Source organism: Condylura cristata, unplaced genomic scaffold (genome assembly GCF_000260355.1).
Source record: "Condylura cristata isolate star-nosed mole 26May11 unplaced genomic scaffold, ConCri1.0 scaffold00014, whole genome shotgun sequence".
Taxonomy (NCBI): Eukaryota; Metazoa; Chordata; class Mammalia; order Eulipotyphla; family Talpidae; genus Condylura; species Condylura cristata.
The window spans coordinates 11,548,102-11,554,512 of NW_004567115.1; the positions used below are offsets into that span (position 1 = coordinate 11,548,102).

The window sequence follows — 6,411 nt, forward strand, 5'->3', positions numbered from 1 at the left end:
CACCTTACACCAGTGACAATGGCCCAAATTAAAAATACTAGCAACAAAAAATGTTGGTGAGGCTGTGGAGAAGAAGGAATTCTCCTACCCTGCTGGTGGGAATGCAAACTGATCCAACCACTATGGAGAGCTGTGTGGAGATTCCTCAAACTACTAAAAATAAACTTTCCATATGATACAGCAATTCCCCTCCCAGGAATTTACCCAAAGGACACAAAAACATTAATTCAAAAGGACACCTACACTCCAATGTTTATTGCAGCACAATTTACAATAAGTCAACTATGGAAGCAGCCAGATGCCCCAAAATAGACTACTGGATCAAAAAGGTGTGTTATATTTACACAGTGGAACATTAATCAAAAAGGATAAACTCATGCCCTTCGCAGCAACATGGAGCTGGAAGGGATCATGCTTAGCGAAATAAACAAAGAAAAAGAAAAATATTGAATGGTCTCACTTATAGGAGGAATGTAGAGAAAACAAAAAAGGAATCAGAATAATAAAGTAAAAATCAAAATCATCAGGTAACTACAGATCAGAGCATTCTGTAGGGGAGGAGGAGAGAGAAGGGCCAGGACAGGAGTGGGAAAAGCACAAGGGACCATGGTGATGGTGCACTGGTGAATTGGTGATGGGAATTTCACAGGAAACCATATATTGTACAAAAATGAAGGATAATATAATGAATATATAATTTTTTAATGGTTAATTTTATGTAAATTTTAACTCAAGAAAAATAAATGACTCAGGTCAAGTGGACTGATCAAGGCCTTACACCTAAGAAGTGACTCCAAGTTCTCTGTCCACCCAAGCATTCTCTCCCTTCTATAAATCAATGGAACTCTGTACCACCTTGGCAAAGAACTTTTTCCGCCAGATATCACCATTCAGGCATAATACCTACATAGTGTAGTGGATTTTCTATAGTTGGCTAAGCACATTTAAGTTTCTAAACAAAATACTTTGTTATCTGAGATTCCTAGTACAAACCATCTTACACAAAGTCTACTATTCATGTCACAAAGTTATCCTTTGCACAGAAGTTAATCATCATCCACCTAAATGTTCAACCCATGGCATCTATAGCAGCTAATCCCTCATAAACTGGTACAAATAAACACCACTGTTCATTAAAAATGCTTGCCATTTTCCTACCCCTCACATTTCTGATCTGGTAGATCACAACTCTTCAAAATGGGAACTATAAGTCCTACTGTGCCATAATAAAGTTGCCAAAGAGGTAGAGGTGGATTGAGACAGACTGGTCATCTGTCTGCATGACAACCCACTAGAGACAGTCATTCTAAACCAAGGTCTTTAGGGTGACAGTATTTATACAAACTTTCGGAAACCAAAGTTTTGCTCAGTACTCTCTTACTCTCTGACTTGAATGAGAGCCCACTCCTCTAATTTATATCCATACCTTTTAATCACCACCAATAATAATTTCAAAGTATGTTTAATTTAGACACATGTAATTGGGAAAAAAGCTGTATCAAGTTAACTGGAAAAAAACACAGCTGCATAAACTACCCCTGGGAATCAAACAGCTTGAGAGATATTCCCTAACACAGTCAAGTATCCATTTAAAAAATGCCAACACCCTGGTATCTGTTCATCTGTTCAATGGGAGGATGAAGTCCTTTAGGAGTGCTATGGCTTTCCAGAGAGGAGACTGAGGGCATAATTACCAACACGTAAGTCTCAAGGATCCTGGCAAGAACACCTTTGTGAAAAGCACAAAGTCTCCAAGCAGATACCAGCAAGACCCCTCTAACATGAGAGGTGGGCATTCCAGGCACCATGGAGCTAGATTCCTGAAATTTGAAAGAACTATTTGGGTACCCAAGAGATTAAGCACTTGCCACAGAAAGATATAAAACACCTGCCCTCTCTTTACTCCTCTATTTGAGCAAACTCAAAAGATTTTCCAGCATTCACTATTTCCATGACACTAATAGGGTTTGAGCCTTTTCAACCTGAAAGAGTTCTTGTTCAGGTCAAAGACTCCATGTTACTTAATTCAACACATCATTTTCAGTATACATCTTTACTTGATGACTTCTCTCTTTTTAAGCATACTTTCTTTTGCCTTTTATGACACATTTTAAACTGGAATTAGAGTTTAAAGCAAATATCTAAAGCAAGAATTACGTATTGCCATAAATTAATCTAAAATTCTTTAAATGGGTCATTGAGTATAATTCTTTTTGTGTGTACATAATTCTATGTAGTAATGAATACCATAAAGTATACATACATGCAAAATAAAACTTTGCTATCGCTTATCTAATTAAAAAACCCTCAAGGACACTAAGTCAAGACATGCAAAGTGTCATAGACTGTATCTCTCTGGCCACTTCTCATCCCTTTCTTGGGGTAATCCTTCTCTACCCAATTTGAAATGGTGGACCTGAGCCCTCTTCTCTTCTTAATTTCTGTCTGTGGTTCTCAAGTTCTACTGCTCAGTGTAATCACCTGAGGAACTTAAATAAAAAAAAAAAATCACAGGCTGCAATTCAGACCAACTAAACAAAACAAATTTCTGGGGTGGACCATTCATTTGTATTTTTCAGTCATCCAATGTTTCAAATGTGCAACGTTTCAAATTATGTGAATCATAATTTTATATTATTTTCCTAGAGCAGGGTTCATAAATTCAAGCACATAAAGAATCAGAGAAGTAAATAACTAAAGCAGACCAGACATGAGTTTTAGGGAGTGGTGGGCTCTTTAGTTAACTAGAAAGCAGCTGGAAACAACTAGGATTTAGTTCTAACCAATTGTTGCCATATGGGAGTCAGCTCAGAAGGGCTACATCTCATTTTAAAAGAAGAGGCCCAAATCTGAATTTTCATGGGAAATCTTCAGATTTAAGTTATTGGCAACTTCACTAAAAATTAAATGATAACAAAATTGTTGGGGGAAATAAAAACACATCTGCAAGTCAGATTCAGCTGTGGAATGCTAGTCTGCAATCCCTGCCCTGTGTAGAGTCATCTATATCTTTCTTTGTACATCTAAAAAAATCTGTGCTCCCAGTTCACCCCAATCCTCAGTTTCTGGATTTCTACCAGAAATTTGAAAGAACTATTTGGGTACCCAACCCATGATAGTTATCACCACTCAAAGGTCCCACATTCCCAAAATGAACTGTTTTAAGCCTGTATCAAAACTATTATTCCAGTGTTCTCTATCTTAGGTACCAACTCTTATCATTCACCTGGCTGGGCAAGGCAGATCCCCTGGAGTCATCCTAGACTTGCCCGTTGGACATAAGTCACCAAATCTTGTCAAAACAGTTTCTTATATCTACCTAAGTCTTTCCATTTCCTCTTCTACCTTTGCTACAGCCACCATACTATCTCTCTAATGTACCACAGTACATTAGTAGGTTCAGCCTACCTCATTATAATACCATAGACTGGGTGGTTTAAATTTTAATTTTTCTACAGTTTTGGAGGCTAAAGGGTCCCAGATCAAGGTCCTGCAGGATTTCTGATAAGAACTCTTCTCCTGGCTTTCAGATGGCTACTTTCTCACTGTGTGCTCACACAGGTTGTCATCTTATAATGTCATCAATCCATCAACTCTTGGGCTCCATCTTTATGATCTCCTAAAGACTATCTCCAAATACAGTCACACTGCTGGTTGGACTTTGAAGTATAAATATTGGAGGGATACAATTTACCTCATAGCTCTCAGTATCTTAAATTAAGGTCCGCTGTATCTCACATTCATTCTGTTTTACTTCCAAACCATTCTCTCCAATATCTCCAAATACGTGTGTGTGTGCATATCCAGCCCAACAATTACACTTCTAGATATTTATCCTACAAATATATTCACACACAGTTGAACTTGCATATACATAGTTCTGTTTGTTATAGTAAACTCCTGGCAACTATTTAAACAGCACAGAGAAATGGTGAAATAATCTGTGTTGTATCTATATGATGGAATACTATATATATATATATTTTAAAAAGATACCTATATATCGAAGTAGAGAGATCTCCAAGACATTAAGAGAACAAAGCAAGTATACAGCATTGTGTATGATACCATTTTGTGTAAAAAACAGGAGGGAATAAGATATACATTTGCTTGATTGCCTACAGAAAGTTTAAAAAGATACACAAAACTACTAACAGTGGCTATCCCTTTGGAAGATGTGGAAAAAATGGCAGCTGAGGGAAAGAGTAAGCCCTTTTATATAGGTAGATAACACTCATTAAAAGATGGTCCAGCCACTAGTGTTGTTGTAAGTTCCTTCTGTGATTCTGATAACTGGGCTGTATAGAGAAGTAGTGCTTGCAATAAAAGCCCTTACCTATTCCTGCAGCTTCATTTTGTATCACCTTGTTCTTATCACTCTTTATAATCTACCACACTGGCCTCTGGCTCCTATATATAAAAGGTCCTGTTGCTTCAGCTAGACTCCATCTCTTAAAGCTTTATCTAGTAACTTCTTCTATTCTTCAGAATCCACCTCACCTTGAAGGTCATTTCCCAAAGAAACAGGAACCTAATGAAAAATAGTACAGGGCCCCTGTTTTATGTACTATGAACACTCTATACTTCTCCCAGAATTTATCACAACTAATGAGGCAATTATATAATTGTATGTCTCTCACTCTTTAGACTACAATGTCCAGAAGTAGAGAGACCACATCATTTGCTTTTAATACTGTACCCAATACGTCAACTAATATCTAGCTGACAAGCCCTCTTTCAAATAGTAGTTAAATAAACGAATGACTCTCTTACCCTCAAACCTAGGACAGTAAAAAACCGACAGAGAAGCAAATGAGGACAATGCAGTATCAGTGGTGTTATGGTGTGAAGGCAGCAAGCTTAAAACAGTTTCTCAACAAGGGTGATTTTGGCCTTCCCAAGCGACATTTGGTATTTTTGATTGCCACACCTGTGTTGGTTGTATTACTGTCAAATAACTCTCACAACTGGAGGGTGAGGACAGGTCAAGAGTTTGCTCAACACCCTATACTGCAGTTTAACTCTCCCCAACAAAGACTTACTATGTTCAAACCCTTGTTCAAAATGTGAATAGTACCACGGATGTACCTCCAGATGCAGGGTTTTTGCTGAGGGTGAGGAGATCAAGAAAATATTTAGAAAGGAAGTGAAGCTTTAGCTTAAGCATACTGAACGGTGGCAGGGGCATATCAATGGAGACTTTGCCATAGGTAATAAAGAGCTTCTGAGGAGTTTTAAAGTAAAAAGTTATAATTTGAACAGGTGCCTCCTCAAGTATTCCCACAGTTCAAAATTATTTATCTCTGTTAGTCTCTTCTTACTGAAACAAAAGTTTCATTCTCTTAAGGCAGCTAGTTTCAGCTAAAAATTAACATAGAAATAATTCAGGCAAAGATAAACTCAGATCTTCACTCTCCAGGCTACTAAGTTGCATTTAAAATACGCTAATTGTTATGAATACAAATCTTTAACTGCTTAATGGTCACACTGTTAGTGGATAAAACTAGTTTTAAACTCCCAGCCAAGTTGGTTCTGGTAAAAATTTCTCCAAAGCTTTCGATTTTTAAAAAACTGTTTCCCCTGACCTCAAAATTAAGCTCCCAGGTTATGTAAGAGGTCCAAGTTTTCCCCACAAGTACCTCACGCTATAAATTATTCTGCCTGAGTGGACAGGAGAGGCACTTGGATGCAGCAAATATGAATACGTTGTATGTATAAATTAGGAATGGTTCAGAGTTGTAAGAGGTTTTCATTAAAAGTCATAGGTACTACTGAAAGAGATGAAACTGAGATAATTTTTAATGGTATTACCAAGAAAGTAAAGCTTGTTTCCCTACCACAAAGGCTAGATGCACATGATCTGACCTAGTATGGAAATTCTTAATGTTAGGGTCTAGGCATTGGTCGCTCTATTAACAAGAAACTGAGGTCTGAGACTTAATAAAGAACAAAGAAAAGTGCCTGGCAACAAAAATTGGGGGGATGTTTTGTACAAAACTAATTTGAAGAGGACTGTTTCCTCACATTTTGGTGTTTCCTCACATTTTGGTAGGGACCACAAGTCGCTCTTTTTAGCTTCTGCGTTAAATTTTTTTATTTCGTGTTTTCAGATCATCTGCTATTAAGATAATGTCTTATAATTTACAACCAGCAATTTACCCTTCCTTACTTTTAGTAGCCACTAAAACTGGATAGAATTTCCTTAAGCTCTAACAGACTCGGAGAATTGGGAATAGTTCAGATGCAACATCAACTCCAGCTCCGGCCAGCTGGTTTCCATCGAGAGATCGGTCCCCCAGGAGAGAAAACCCCGCAGGGGCGGAGGCCGGTGTCGGCGCAGCAGCGAAGCCCACTCGGGTGGGTCGAGCGCGGCTGCAGGGCAGAGCCGGGGCTGGCCAGCCCGCCGTTTAC

At 38.2% G+C, this 6,411-nt stretch overlaps 1 protein-coding gene across 1 annotated transcript in view; it reads right to left on the reverse strand.

The window, feature by feature from the left end:
* Window positions 1-6,411, reverse strand: part of PPP2R3A (protein phosphatase 2, regulatory subunit B'', alpha) — a 117,642-nt gene that overhangs the window by 110,546 nt on the left and 685 nt on the right. The window lies entirely within an intron of this gene.